Source organism: Lepus europaeus, unplaced genomic scaffold (assembly GCF_033115175.1).
Source record: "Lepus europaeus isolate LE1 unplaced genomic scaffold, mLepTim1.pri SCAFFOLD_217, whole genome shotgun sequence".
NCBI lineage: Eukaryota > Metazoa > Chordata > Mammalia > Lagomorpha > Leporidae > Lepus > Lepus europaeus.
In genome coordinates this window covers 5,796-22,410 of record NW_026909107.1, presented here as the reverse complement: position 1 = coordinate 22,410, position 16,615 = coordinate 5,796, and the positions used below count along the sequence as shown (strand labels likewise).

Here is a 16,615-nt window from a genome sequence, read left to right as displayed (position 1 = left end):
CAGGGAAAACAAATGAAATTTGTCTCTTTGGGACTGGCTTAATTCACTCAGCATGATGTTTTCCAGATTCTTCCATCTTGTTGCAAATGACCAGGTTTCATTGTTTCTTACTGCTGTATAGTATTCTATGGAGTACATGTCCCATAATTTCTTTATCCAGTCTACTGTTGGTGTGCATTTGGGTTGGTTCCAGGTCTTAGCTATTGTGAATTGAGCTGCAATAAACATTAATGTGCAGATGGCTTTTTTATTAGCCAAATTAATTTCCTTTGGGTAAATTCCAAGGAGTGTGATGGCTGGGTTGTATGGTAGGGTTATGTTCAGGTTTCTGAGGAATCTCCAGACTGACTTCCATAGTGGCCTAACCAGTTTGCATTCCCACCAACAGTGGGTTTGTGTCCCTTTTTCCCCACATCCTCTCCAGCATCTGTTGTTGGTAGATTTCTGAATGTGAGCCATTCTCACCGGGGTGAGGTGAATCCTCATTGTGGTTTTGATTTGCATTATCTGATTGCTAGTGATCTTGAACATTTTTTCATGTGTCTGTTGGCCATTGGATTTCTTCTTTTGAAAAATGTCTATTGAGGTCCTTGGCCCATCTCTTCAGTGGGTTGTTTGTTCTGTTGTTGTGGATTTTCTTGATCTCTTTGTAGATTCTGGTTATCAACCTTTATCTGTAGTATAGTTTTCAAATATTTTTTCCCATTCTGTTGGTTGCCTCTTCACTTTCCTGACTGTTTCTTTTGAAGTACAGAAGCTTCTCAATTTGATGCAATCCCAAATGTTAATTTTGGCTTTGACTGCCTGTGCTCCTGTGGTATTTTCCAGGAAGTCTTTGCCTGTACCTATATCCTGCAGGGTTTCCCCAATGCTCTCTAATAATTTGATGGTTTTGGGTCGTAGATTTAATTCTTTAATCCATGTTAAGTGAATTTTTGTGTAAGGTGAAAGGTATGGGTCTTGCTTCAAGCTTCTGCACATGGAAATCCAATTTTCACAGCACCATTTATTGAATAGGCTGTCCTTATTCCAGGGATTAGTTTTGGATCTTTGATCAAATATAAGTTGGCTGTAGATGTTTGGATTGATTTCTGGTGTTTCTATTCTGTTCCATTGGTCTATCCATCTGTTTCTGTACCAGTACCGTGCTGTTTTGATACCAACTGCCCTGTAGTATGTTCTGAAATCTGGTATTGTGATGCCTCTGCCTTTGTTTTTGTTGTACAAGATTGCTTTGGCTATTCGAGGACTTCTGTGTCTCCATATGAATTTCAGCATCATTTCTTCCAGATCAGAGAAGAAGGTCTTCAGTATCTTGATTGGTATTGCATTGAATGTATAAATTGCTTTTGGGAGAATAGACCTTTGATGGTATTGATTCTTCCAATCCATGAGCATGGAAGATTTCTCCATTTTTTGGTATCCTCTTCTATTTCTTTATCTAAGGTTTTGTAGTTCTCATCGTAGATATCTTTAACATCCTTGGTTAAGTTTATTCCAAGGTATTTGATTGTCTTTGTAGCTATTGAGAATGGGATTGATCTTAGCAGTTCTTCCTCAGCCTTGGCATTGCCTGTGTATACAAAGGCTGTTGATTTTTGTGCATTGATTTTATATCCTGCTACTTTGCCAAACTCTTCGATGAGTTCCAGTATTCTCTTAGTTGAGTTCTTTGGGTCCCCTAAATAAAGAATCATATCATCTGCAAAGAGGGATAGTTTGAGTTCTTCCTTCCCAATTTGTATCCCTTTAATTTCTTTTTCTTGCCTGATGGCTCTGGCTAAAACTTCCAGAACTATATTTAAGAGCAGTGGTGATAGTGGGCATCCCTGTCTAGTACCAGATCTCAGTGGAAATGCTTCCAACTTTTCCCCATTCAATAGGATGTTGGCCGTGGGCTTTTCATATATTGCTTTGATTGTATTGAGGAAAGTTCCTTCCATACCCAGTTTGCTTAGAGTTTTCATCATGAAAGGGTGTTGTATTTTATCAAATGCTTTGTCTGCGTCTATTGAGAGAATCATATGGTTTTTCTTCTGCAGTCTGTTAATGTAGTGTATTACGTTGATTATTTTGTGAATGTTGAACCATCCCTGCATACCAGGGATAAATCCCACTTGGTCTGGGTGGATGATCTTTCTGATGTGTTGTTGCATTCTATTGGCCAGAATTTTATTGAGGATTTTTGCATCTATGTTCATCAGGGATATTGGTCTGTAATTCCCTTTCAATGCTGCATCTTTTTCTGGCTTAGGAATTAAGGTGATGCTGGCTTCATAGAAAGAATTTGGGAAGATTCCCTCTTTTTTGATTGTTTTGAATAGTTTAAGAAGAATTGGAGTTAGTTCTCTAAATGTCTGGTAGAACTCAGCAGTGAATGCATCTGGTCCTGGGCTTTTCTTTGTTGGGAGGGCCTTTATTATTGTTTCAATTTCTGTGTCAGTTATGGGTCTGTTTAGGTTTTCTGTGTCTTCCTGGCTCAATTGAGGTAGGTTGTATGTGTCCAAGAATCTGTCCATTTCTGATAGATTTCCCTGTTTGCTGGCATACAAGTCCTTGTAGTAATTTCTGATGATTCTTTTTATTTCTGTGGTGTCTGTTGTTACGTTTCCTTTTTCATCTCTGATCCTATTGATTTGGGTCTTTTCTCTTCTTTTTTTAGCTAGTTGGGCCAATGGGGTGTCAACTTTGTTTACTTTTTCAAAAAACAGCTCCTTGTTTGGCTGATTTTTTGTAATTTTTTTTATTAAACTTTTATTTAATGAATATAAATTTCCAAAGTATAGCTTATGGGTTACAATGGCTTCTCCCCTCCCACAACCTCCCTCCCGCCCACAACCCTCCCCCCTCCCGCTCCCTTTCCCCTTCCATTCATGTAAAGATTCATTTTCAATTCTCTTTGTATACAGAGGATCAATTTAGTATATATTAGGTAAAGATTTCAACATTTTGCCCATATAGCAATATCAAGTGAAAAAACTACCATTGGATTACTAATTATAGCATTAAATAGCAATGTACAGCACATTAAAGACAGAGATCCTACATAATTTTTTTTTTCAAAATAATTAATTTTCTATGCCATTTCCATTTTAACACCAGGTTGTTGTTGTTTTTTTTTTTTTTTCATTTCCGATTCTCTTTATATACAGAAGATCACTTCAGTATATAATTAGCAAAGACCTCATCAGTCTGCGCCCACACAGAAATGCAAAGTATAAAAATACTGTTTCAGTACCAGTCATAGCATCACTTGGCTTTAGACGACACATTAGGGACAGATCCCGCATGGGGTGTAAGTACACAGTGACTCCTGTTGCTGACTTAACAATTTGACACTCCTGTTCATGGCGTCAGTAATCTCCCTAGGCTCTAGTCATGAGTTGCCAGGGCTATGGAAGCCTTTAGAGTTCGCTGACTTTGGTCTTATTCCGATAGGGTCATAGTCAAAGTGGAGGTTCTCTCCTCCCTTCAAAAAACATTACAAAAAATCAGCCAAACGAGGAGCTGGTTTTTTGAAAAAATAAACAAAATTGACACCCCATTGGCCCAACTAACTAAAAAAAGAAGAGAAAAGACCCAAATCAATAGGATCAGAGATGAAATGGGAAACGTAACAACAGACGCCACAGAAATAAAAAGAATCATCAGAAATTACTACAAGGACTTGTATGCCAGCAAACAGGGAAATCTATCAGAAATGGACAGATTCTTGGACACATACAACCTCCCTAAATTGAGCCAGGAAGACATAGAAAACCTAAACAGACCAATAACTGACACAGAAATTGAAACAGTAATAAAGGCCCTCCCAACAAAGAAAAGCCCAGGGCCAGATGGATTCACTGCTGAGTTCTACCAGGCATTTAGAGAAGAACTAACTCCAATTCTTCTCAAACTATTCAGAGCAATCGAAAAAGAGGGAATCCTCCCAAATTCTTTCTATGAAGCCACCATCACCTTAATTCCTAAGCCAGAAAGAGACGTAATTTTTTTTTTGATTCAATCCTGTCGATTTCTTCTTTGATTTTAATTATTTCTCTTCTCCTACTGGGTTTGGGTTTGGTTTGCTGCAGATTTTCTAGATCCTTGAGATGACTTGAAAGCTCATCTATTTGGTGCCTTTCCAATTTCTTGATGTAGGCAACTATTGATATAAACTTTCCTCTTAACACTGCTTTTGTTGTATCCCATAGGTTTTGGTATGTTGTGCTTTTATCCTCATTTACTTGCAGAAAATTTTTGATTTCTCTTTTAATTTCTTCTATGACCCATTGTTCATTCAGGAGCATGCTGTTCAATCTCCATGAGTTTGTACGTGCTCTAGGGATTCCCGAGTTGCTACTTTCCAATTTCATTCCTTTGTGGTCTGAGAAGCTGCATGGTATGATTCTAATTCTTTTGAATTTGCTGAGGTTTACTTTATGGCCTAGTATGTGGTCAATCCTAGAGAAGGTTCCAAGTACTGCTGAGAAGAATGTAAAGTCCTTAGATGTAGGATGAAATGTTCTGTAGATATCTGTTAGATCCATTTGGGCTATAGTGTCCTTTAAATCTACTGCCTCCTTGTTGATCTTCTGTCCTATTGATCTGTCTATCTCTGAGAGTGGAATATTGAAGTCCCCCAGTACTATTGTATTGGGGTCTAAGTCTCCCTTTAAATCCCTTAACAAGTCTTTTAAATAAGCTGGTGCCCTGTAATTAGGTGCATATACATTGATAATCATTATATTTTCCTGTTGAATGGATACCTTAATCATTAAATAGTGCCCCTCTTTGTCTCTCCTAACAGTTTTTGTGGTAAAGTTTATGTTGTCTGATATTAAGATGGCTATGCCCACTCTTTTTTCCTTTCTGTTGGCATGGTATATATTTTCCCAGCCTTTCACTTTCAGTCTGTATGCATCATTGTTGGAAATATGAGTTTCTTGTAAGCAGCAAAAAGATGGGTTTTGTTCCTTAACCCAATCAGCCAATCGGTGTCTTTGAACTGAACAGTTCAAGACATAGCATTCAAAGTGACTATTGAGAAGGAGTAACGTTGCCCTGTCATTTGCCAAAGATTTTTTTATAATATATGGTTTGAGATTCCTGTGATCTTTTGCTGTGAGGTTTCCTTCCTTTATCTTTTTTCATATTGGTGACCATGTTTCTGTGTTTCTGTGTGTAACACATCTTTAAGCATCTTTTGCAGGGCTGGATGAGTGGCAACAAATTCTTTCAGTTTCTGTTTGCTGTGAAAGGTCTTTCTTTCACCTTCATTCACAAATGAGAGCTTTGCAGCATATAATATTCTGGGCTGGCAGTTTTTCTCTCTTAGTACCTGGGCTATATCTCGCCATTCTCTCCTAGCTTGTAGGGTTTCTGAAGAGAAGTCAGCTGTGAGTCTAATTGGAGATCCTCTGAGAGTAATCTGACATTTCTCTCTTGCACATTTTAGACTCTTTTTTGTGTTTCACTGTGGTGAGTTTAATTACGACGTGTTGTGGTGAGGATCTCTTTTGGTCATGTTTATTTGGTGTTCTATGAGCTTCCTGTACTAGGATGTCTCTGTCCTTCTCCAAACCTGGGAAGTTTTCTGCTAGTATCTCACTAAAAAGGCCTTCTAATCCTTTTGCCCTCTCCATGCCTTCAGGAACTCCTAGAACCTGAATGTTGGGTTTTTTAATAGTATCCTGTATATTCCCGACAGTATGTTTTAGATTTCTGATTTCTTCTTCTTTTCTTTGATTTGACTGTTTCTTTCCTGTTCTCTGTCTTATAATTCCGATATTCTCTCTCTGCTTCACCCATTCTGTTTTTAAGGCTCTCTAATGTGTTTGTCATTTGATCTATTGAGTTCTTCATTTCATTGTGGTTTTTTGTCACTATCGCTGTTTCATGTTCTACTAGTTTTTTCATTTCATTTTGATTCCTCCTTAATATTTCATTTTTACGAGAGAGATTTTCTATCTTGTCCATGAAGGATTTCTGTAGTTCAAGAATTTGTTTTTGAGAGCTTCTTAATGTTCTTATCAACTTTTTGAGATCTGCTTCTTGCATTTCTTCTATCTCATCATCTTCATAATCTTGGATTGGGGTGTCTTGTTCATTTGGAGGCATCATAGTGTTTCCCTTGCTCTTGTTACCTTGGTTTCTAGGTTTGTTGTTTGGCATGTTGGAGATAATTAATGGTTTTTGTTTTTGTTTCTTTTTTTTGGCTGTGGTGTTTTTTTTCTCGTTATACTATGCCTCTAAGTGGGCTGTCTGCTTTGATGGATCCTTAGAGGCTGTGATGGGTGTGGCCAGAGAGCTCCGCTTGATTCTTCAGGTTTAAGGCTGTGCAAAAAGCGACTCACCCAGATTGTTCTCTCCCTTGCTCTTGCTGGATTGCTCTCTCTCCTCTCTCTCTCTCTCTTTTTTTTTTGACTCAGTTGGGAAGTTATTCAGTACAGGTGAGTGCAATTGAGGGTAGTTGAAATCTGGCCTCTGTGATTATTCGTTTGATCTACCCTGGGACCACACAAAGAGTTTATGCAACCTTCAATGTGTTCTCAAGTTTCACCAAAGTACCAAGTTACTGAGTTTGTGAACTACTTGGTGGTGCTTTATATATGTAAAATGGTGCCTGCTCTTTGTTTTGCTCAGTGAGTGAATAGAGAGGCCTCTGCTTTTCCCCCTCAATGTCTCGGGTTTCTGACACCTTTGTCTTACCTTCCATTCATTCCCGCGCTGGTGAGATTCTGCGGCTCGGCTCGCGAGGTTGGGTTTCCACGTGGTGGGCTCCCTGTAGTTTCTCTGTGTCAAATCCGCTAGATCCGGAAGCATTTCTTCTGCAGTTTTTTTCTTGAATCTTTTCCTGAGGCTACAGTAATTCCACTTTTATGAAACTTTATTTTCCCAAACTACGGTGCACGTCCTCACTATCCGCCATCTTGGCTCTGCCCCCCAAAATTATGCATGGATTTTAAAACATACCTTGAATTTTATTATGTCATGAACTATCTGAAGTACAATGACATATGTGTATTATATTTGTGTCATAATTTCAATATTGCATGCTGATCTGTGATTGTAACATACACAAAATTTGTCTTGAGGAACTATAGATTTTTTCTAGTGCATGAAGCTTAAGCAGTTGAATCTTATAAAACTTTTAATCATTTTTAATCAATTCATGGTAACTACATATTGAATTTCTCTGTCATAGTACTGTTTATATAAAATCAACTTGTATGCATCAGATTTCTTCTGTGAACCATGAGGCTGCTGTGAGGTATATAAAAATTCACTGCTATTTTCTTATTGGTGGACTGTAACTTTATGAATAAGGCATCACTGTATACCTTTTGTATCAGATGAATTGAATTATATTTTGAGATTTATAGCAATGCAGTGACATATTGCTTGTTGTAACCATCATGGATACTTACTTTTTAAAACACTCAAAGTGAGGCAGCATTGTGGCACACTGGAATAAACTGCCACTTGAGATACCAGAATCACATATAAGAGTGCTAGTTTAATTCTTGGTTGCTCCACTTCTGATGCAGCTTCCTGCTAATGTTCCTGGGAAGGCAGCAGGAGATACCCCAACATGGACCCTGTCACTCATTTGTAAATCTGGGGTGGAATCTATGGATCCTGACTTCAGCCTGGGCTACACCTGGATATTGTGGCTATATGGGGGAGTAAACCAGAAGATGAGAGATTGATCTATCCTCTCTTGGATGTGCTGCCTTTTAAATATGTATTAAAAATTTTGCTGGCATGTTAAACTATGATTGTCTTTTGGTAATTAGTAGTATGTGAGTTTTATCATTTGATATATGAAAGCAGGCACTGTAGTAAGCCATCTTCTCAAGACCTTATGTGACAAAGAAAAGATCTTGAGCCTCTACATACTGGTTTCTCTATGAGGATTGTGATAATTAATATACATAAGCTCCAATTATAGTTTGCCAGGCTTAAATACTCAAAGTCATGATTGATAGTACTTCTATACATTTTTTATTTGATAGGTAAAGAGAGAGAAAAGAGTAATCCTATCCACTACTTCACTGCCCAAATGCCCCAATAGGTAAGACTGAATCAGGCCCAAGCCAGAAGCCAGGAACTCAACCCTTGTGTCCCAAGTGGTTGGCAGACTCCCGCACACTGACGTTATCAACTGCTGCCTCACAAGGTGAGCACTAGCAGAAATATGGTATCAGAAAGTAGTACCGAAATTGAATCCAAACTGCAATATGGGATCTGTGCCTCCAAGTGCCCCAATTGCTAGACCAAATACCTACATCTTTTTTTATTGTTTAATTATATTTCATAATTCAAGCATTAAATAATTTTTATTTATATTTCAAGTTTCTGGTTATTGGGAGAGGTATTTAAATGAGAGTTAAAGATGTCCATATCAAACATTAGAATACTTGGGTTTGACTCCCGGTAACCATGGAAGGCAGCGATGATGGTTCAATTGGGTTTCTATCACCCTTGTGGGAGACCAGAATAAAGTTCCCAGCTCCAGTTCAGCTTGGCCCAGTATTAGCTAGTACTGGCATTTGTGGAGTAAATAAGTGGATGGTATTATGATATCTTAGTTTTCTGGGATGACAGTCAAATGTTCTTTGATTTATGATGATGTTTCATCACAATGAACCCATTTTTTAAATGCAAACACAACTTGGCCATATTTTATTTGACTACATGTTATTTAAACAGCTTGCACATTTCAAATCATTTTAAATTGATCCATTTAAATTAATCCCATTAAATTTCTCTCTCCAAAGATACGGGACAAATTAGGCAGCAATATCCAGTCATCAAACAGCAGTCCAATATTTTGAGATACACGTGATGTTTTATACTCAGCTCATACCTGACATCAATATAACTTATGGTGATGTTTTTACAAACCTGGAGGCCCTGCAACATCATAGCACTCATTTCAGTGGTGACATGGAGCACTGAAAGCAACTCTGTTGCACTATTCATACAATCTAATCTGTGATCCTAGGAAAGTGATGAACTCATGATTTTGAGACACCACAATAAATATACATGCCCAGTCTTATACATGTCAGCCAATATCAAAACACAGGGCAAGGTAAGTTAAAATGTGACAAACCTCTTTACACAGATTTGTTGAGTAAGTGTGGAATATAATTTGATTAAGAAATAGAAATTATTAAAACCAATTTTTATCAGTCACTTTTTCTTTTTTACTGCTTCAAATTCAAAAGCTACTGTCTGGTTTCTGATCTGTGAACTTCTCTAAAGTAGTTTCATCCCAATGAAAGGGAATTATCATCAGCCCACATATCAAAAATGGTAGTATACTCATTAGCCTCTTCAATACTTGCATATACAGCTTCATGGTAGCATGTATTAAACTGTCCAGCAGTACCAATGCCAAACCAGTGTCAGTGGATAGTACAGCCAGTCTTAAAAAGAGACAGCACACCATTAAAAGAAAGTTGCAACAATTTTGCTCAGTTCTTGCTAAGTGAACCCCCTCTATCAAATTATAATTGAATTGTATTTAAACTTATATAAGACAAATGAATTCCTTATATCAAAAATAATGTTTGATGCTGCCTCAAATTGGAGACTTAATTTTGGTGCTGAGTTATCATGCTAAAGCTGAAAATTTTAGTCTACTTAGCAATTTTTACATACCCATTAGAGATGTAAGGTATACATTAATGTATTCTATATAAACCAGTGGAACAATATGATAATCATTTGACTTTTTAGCACACTTAAAGTCATGTTAACCAATGCCAAAATATTTCAGTTTTTTTTTTCAGAAACTCTAGAGGGAAAAGGTCAGTAGTTGAAAACCTGATAAAAGGGCCAGTGCCATGGCTCAACAGGATAATCCTCCACCTTGCAGCACCAGCACACCGGGTTCTAGTCCCGGTTGGGGTGCCGGATTCTGTCCCGGTTGCCCCTCTTCCAGGCCAGCTCTCTGCTGTGGCCCTGGAGTGCAGTGGAGGATGGCCCAATTGCTTGGACCCTGCACCACATGGGAGACCAGGAGAAGCACCTGGCTCCTGCCTTCAGATTGGTGCAGTGCACCGGCCACAGCCCACCAGCCGTGGTGGCCATTGGAGGGTGAACCAATGGCAAAGGAAGACCTTTCTCTCTGTTTCTCTCACAGTCCACTCTGCCTGTCAATAAAAAAAAAACTGACAAAAGACTGAAATGGTTGAACAGATAATATGCACTTATCTGCTTGATAACCGCCCCCATTAGTGAGTCAAGCCAATGTATTTTCATTAACAATCATTACCTATGAACCAGCAAGTCAAATACAGAGGGGTGGAATACAATTGGAAGACTAAGTATATTGCTTTAGTTTCCTTCATTTCAAAAATAACAAAAGTATCACTAGGATTTGTATTCCTCTAAACACTGGAGAGCAAATGAAGTTTGACCAAAAGCAAACCCAAAATGGCCAGCTGAAAAGCTGAGCACTGGGTGGTCACCATATTTTTCATAACCAATATCCTGCCCATTAAACTTTCAAGAACAACATAAAATGGAAAGAAAAAAGTTTTCTTTAAGGAACTTTAAATGATCCTGCCAGCAGGAAGTTTTTATTTTCAAATAGAAACTGTGTATCTTTATTTGTAAATTTATTTGACCATGTTCACCTTTTCAAAATACTATACTGAACAAAGAGAAGCTTTCCTCAAAAAAAAAAGCAACAAATTTTCCTGCATAGGGGCTTTTATCAACTGTTAATGGAGGTAGGGTTTTTTAAAAAATACAGTAATTGTAGCCATAAAATGAAATTCAAACCAAGTCCTAAAGCAGAAGTAAAGCATATTCAAATGAAAACAATAACATAAATTCCTACAAAACATTTTTCACAGAGAATCTTTTTTCTTATGGGTACCTAGGTTTTTGAGTAAAATAAGTTATCCAATCACAGGTTTACTGACCCAACTGAAGACAACTGATCTTTTTTTTTTTTTTTGATAGGCAGAGTGGATAGCGAGAGAGAGAGACAAAGAGAAAGGTCTTCCTTTTTGCCATTGGTTCACCCTCTAATGGCCGCTGTGGCCAGCACATCTTGCTGATCTGAAGCCAGTAGCCAGGTGCTTCTCTTGGTCTCCCATGTGGTGCAGGGCCCAAGGACTTGGGCCATCCTCCACTGCACTCCAGGGCCATAGCAGAGAGCTGGCCTGGAAGAGGGGCAAGCAGGATAGAATCCGGTGCCCTGACAGGGACTAGAACTTGGTGTGCCTGTGCTGCAGGTGGAGTATTAGCCTGTTAAGCCACAGCACCAGCCGACAACTGATCTTAAAACTTGCTACACTGCACTGATTAGCCAACACATGTAATTAAGCATGGTGGCTGTTAAGAAAACTGATACAACTGATTCCAAAAAAAGATTTTCATTTTGCCTTTTGTTTTTCTGGAGCAATAAAGCAAAGCTCCTAGAAGAATCTGCTCATTTAAGTGAAAAGAAAATAAAAGCAGCTTAAAGTTAATACAATGCATCCTGAAATTTATTCCCAAGATCAAGAACCAAAGTGAAGCATTTTAAGAAATAGAAGCACCGTGAATCCAAATCAAGTGGGAAAAAAAGTCCAGCTACATCACAAAAGCTGTTCTTCACAGATTAGCAATGATTTTGATTAAATAAAATCAAGCCAATTTACATTAATTTTCTATTGTGTTCCAAAAATTCCCTCACTCTCAAAAAAAAAAAGTGCATCCAAAACCCAGTAATTCCCAACTCCATCAACTTTTGTCATCCCCTTGGGGCATTCCTCAAAGGTTTTCCAAGTAGTTCAACTTCTTAGTGTAATGAAAGAAGGGGCGTCTAAGGTAAACCACTCTGTCACTCACCTGAAAAAAGTATCCAAATTATAAAAATTTAGAATGTAAATAAAAACAAAAATTTGCTTGTAAAGGCCTGAAGGAAAAGGACAGCATGCATTCAAAAGCTAAGATGAGGCCAGCACTGTGGCTCAATAGGCTAATCCTCCACCTTGCAGCACTGGCACACAGGGTTCTAGTCTTGGTTGGGGCACCGGATTCTGTCCCAGTTGCCCCTCTTCCAGGCCAGCTCTCTGCTGTGGCCCTGAAGTGCAGTGGAGGATGGCCCAAGTGCTTGGGCCCTGCACCCCATGGGAGACCAGGAGAAGCACCTGGCCCCTGCCTTCGGATCGGCGCAGTGCGCTGGCCACAGTGCACCAGCCGCAGCGGCCATTGGATGGTGAACCATCAGCAAAGGAAGACCTTTCTCTCTGTCTCTCTCTCACTGTCCACTCTGCCTGTTAAAAAAAAAAAGAAAAAAAAAGAAAAAAAAGTTAAGATGAAGATAAACATTTTTTATCTACACCGGCACTGGCAGACACAACTTAATTGTTAACTTCACCCATAAGACATACCCCATTCTACATTTTCTCATTCACTAATCAATGAGGTACCAATATTCAAGACTGGGAATTTTAATATTGAAAAATAATAATAAAACCTAAAAATGAAGCTGTTCTCTCACCCCCTTCAGAAATCTATGGTAGGTTTTATGTGAAATGTTAATATTCTTAGAGACTTTTACAATCTATAGTGGCTTTTTCAAGAACAAAAACCATGTTCCATTTACTGGTTCTGTAATATAGTGATCACTATGTAAATAACAGTTGTCAGCAGACTTTGCAAATGAACAAACAAATCTTGGCTATCAACTGACATATCTTCATGGTACCAAAAGACTCCTGAAGTTTAAAACAAGCTCATTTGATGCAGAACAAATGCTCCAGGCCAAAGTGCAACAAAAATTGTGCAACACTCAATGAGACACTGACAGAGAAGAGCTCCATGGAAATTATGAAATCCACCTGCAAAGCAGTTCTGTACAAAGTGCATTGCATGCAAAGGTCTACTCTGCAAGGTTAGCCCTTCCTCCTTGATGTCAGTTTCTCAATGCAGCCACAGTTTAAGTCGCAGTGCATCAACTCCATTTAATAGTATCCGAACATCCTCTTCTCTGGAACAAAACTGATTTTGATAGAGTTTCAAAGCAGACTTACTTGTTATTTCTGTTTCCAAAACAACCTCATCAGTCTCCTTCAACCATGGTATAAATAGCTTTTTTTTTTTTTGAAAAAACTACCATTGGATTACTAATTATAGCATTAAATAGCAATGTACAGCACATTAAAGACAGAGATCATACATAATTTTTTTTCAAATTAATTAATTTTCTATGCCATTTCCATTTTAACACCAGGTTGTTTTTTTTTTCATTTCCAATTCTCTTTATATACAGAAGATCACTTAAGTATATAATTAGTAAAGACCTCATCAGTTTGTACCCACACAGAAACACAAAGTATAAAAATACTGTTTCAGTACTTGTTATAGCATCACTTGGCTTTAGACGACACATTAGGGACAGATCCCACATGGGGTGTAAGTACACAGTGACTCCTGTTGCTGATTTAACATTTTGACACTCCTGTTCATGGCGTCAGTAATCTCCCTAGGCTCTAGTCATGATTTGCCAGGGCTATGGAAGCCTTTAGAGTTCGCTGACTTTGATCTTATTCCGATAGTGTCATAGTCAAAGTGGAAGTTCTCTCCTCCCTTCAGAGAAGGGTACCTCCTTCTTTGATGGCCCCATTCTTTCCACTGGGATCTCACTCACAGAGATCATTCATTTAGGTCTTTTTATTTTTTTCCATGATATCTTGGCTATCCATGCCTGCTATACTCTCATGGGCTCTTCCACCAGATCCGAATGCGTTGAGGGCTGATTCTGAGGCCAGAGTGTTGTTTAGGACATCTGCCATCCTATGAGTCTGCTGTGTATCCCACTTCCCATGTTGGATCTTTCTCTCCCTTTTTGATTCTATCAGTTAGTATTACCAGATACTTGTCTTGTTTGTGTGATCTCTTTGACTCTTAGACCTATCAGAGCCATCAAATGTGAGCTGAAATTGATCACTTGGACTAGTGAGATGGCATTGGTACATGCCACCTTGATGGGATTGTGTTGGAATCCCCTGGTACATTTCTAACTCCACCATTTGCGGCCAGTCCGATTAAGCATGTTCCAAATTGTTCATCTCCTCCCTCTCTTTTTCCACTCTTAGATTTAACAGGGATCACTTTTCAGTTAAAATTTAAACACCTAAGAATAATTGTGTGTTAATTACTGAGTTCAACCAATAGTACTAGAACAACAACAACAACAACAAATACTAAAAAGGATATGGATTACAATGGCTTCCCCCTCCCATAACTTCCCTTCCACCCGCAACCCTCCCCTCTCCCGCTCCCTCTCACCTTCCATTTGCATCAAGATTCATTTTCAATTCTCTTTATATACAGAAGATCAATTTAGTATAAAGGTTTCAACAGTTTGCACCCACATAGACACACAAAGTGAAACATACTGTTTGAGTACTAGTTATAGCATCAAATCAAAATGTACAGCACATTAAGGACAGAGATCCCACATGAGGAGCAACTGCACAGTGGCTCCTGTTGTTGACCCAACAAATTGACACTCTAGTTTATGGCGCCAGTAACCACCCTAGGCTCTCGTCATGAGTTGCCAAGGCTATGGAAGCCTTCCAAGTTTGCCGACTCAGATCATATTTAGACAAGGTCATAAAAGACAGGGTGAGGATAGTAACCAATGATCCTAAGAGTGGCATTTACCAGGTTTGAACAATTATACAGCATTAAGTGGGGAAGAGGACCATCAGCACACACAGGTTGGGAGTAGAGCCATTGGAGGTAGAGTAGAGGTTATGATTACAAAGGAATGAGGCCCAAGTACGCTAGACAGGGTCTAGAACAAAGGACAGAGTCATTATTAGAGGAGCTAAGAAAGGTGCTGTCTAAGCTACAATTAAGTTTTCTGATTGAGAGGCAAATAGAACCTGATAGAAGGGGCTTGATAATAATCTGCTGGGCTTTAGGCCTTGTAAGTTAAGAGGCCCAGACCTACCTATCTCTTCAGATGAGGTATATCCTAAGGAGGTGTGAACCTCCTAGGGGAAGGCACTCTGTTGACTTTCATTACTTGGCTGGCCTGGGAGGAGAGCTGGCCAGGTAAAGGCAGGGGGCATCTCTAACAAGAAATTTACAGTTCTGCCTGCAATGTTACTGACCCTACTTGACCATCCCCTCAGCTGCAGTGGTCACTTTGGAAGTTGGGCGGAGTGAAGGGCTTTTCAGCTTAGAGCCAATAAGATCTGTGGCTCTGACCTGGGAAATAGCTTTCTTAACCAAGTTAGTACACATGCCATTCCTCCTGTATTTGGAATCCACGGATAACATGGCTATATTACCTCTGTGGAACATCTTATTGTGCAGATCCAACTTGCAAACGATGACACCTACACACTCCTCCCCTACCATGGCCAAAAAGCACAGCAGTGGCCAGTTGTGGATAAAATATCTGTAAGTATAAATGGAGTAGGGTTCAGACAGAACTTTGGTGCTCAGTCGCATCACATCGGGCATCTGGAGCTTGGATTCCTATCCGACCTATCCTATTCTATTGTCAGATCCTCCCCTGACTCAACCTCCCTGCCGGAGGGACTTTGTAAACTGTAGCCCGAGGTCAGGGATGAAGACTGCCGCACCTGCTCCTTCTGTTCCTCCTCCTCCTCCTCGCCCTTGGCCAGTCCATTGCCAGCTGCTGCAGAATCGCTCGCTGCCGCCGCTGCCTCCTTGGCCAGCTGGGGGGCACAGTTCTTGCATTCCTGGAGTGGGAGTGAGGGGGTCTCTCGCTTGAGTGTACCCAGCTCCTTTTAAAACAGTCTCTCTGGAGCTCCCGCCTGGGTGGCCTGTGCAACCTGGACCTTGCTCTTGAGCAAGGTGGCCACCCTGAGGGGTCACAGTTGGGGCTGATCAATCCATGGAGCTGCTACTGCGCAGGCTGCTGAGGGGTGGAGGCACAGATGCCCCTTTGCCACCTGCCAGGCTACTGCCACTGCTTTCGTGCTCCTCCTTGGCTTCCTCCTCCTAGCTACAGCAGGCAAACTAGGCCTCCACCAGGAAGTGGCAGTAAGGCTGGGCTCGAGGTGGGAGGAGGCTGCTAAACCCAGATGGGACGTCCGCCCTCCCTTCACTGGTCCCGCTGCTGCCACCTCCCTCACCACCAAGGCTCTCACTCATGAACCCATTTTCAATTGAAAATGCTGTTAGTCCAGGCCTGCGCCATGGCTCACTTGGTTAATCCTCCACCTGCAGTGCTGGCATCCCATATGGGTGCTGGGTTCTAGTACTGGTTGACCCTCTTCCAGTCCAGCTCTCTGCTGTTGCCCAGGAGCGCAGTGGAGGAGGGCCCAAGTCCTTGGGTCCTGCACCCGCATGGGAGACCAGGAGAAGCACCTGGCTCCTGGCTTCAGATTGGCACAGTACTGGCCATGACCGCCATTTGGGGGATGAACCAATGGAAGAAAGACCTTTGTCTCTGTCTCTCTCACTGTCTAACTCTGTAAAATAAATAGAAAAAAAAGAAAGAAAATGCTGTTAGTCAAAATTCTTTGAATAGAGGCCTAAGAGCACAAGAGAAGTCAGTCACAAGAATGGTGTCTGTGTTCAGAGGCCTGACAGAGAACAGGAACTGATGGGAGCTGATCTGACACACTGCCATGTATCA

General features: G+C 40.1%; 1 pseudogene; it reads right to left on the bottom strand.

Annotated features, from left to right (window-relative positions):
* Window positions 1–12,915: 12,915 nt before the first annotated feature.
* Window positions 12,916–16,381, bottom strand: LOC133754591 (N-alpha-acetyltransferase 30-like; annotated as a pseudogene).
* Window positions 16,382–16,615: the final 234 nt, after the last annotated feature.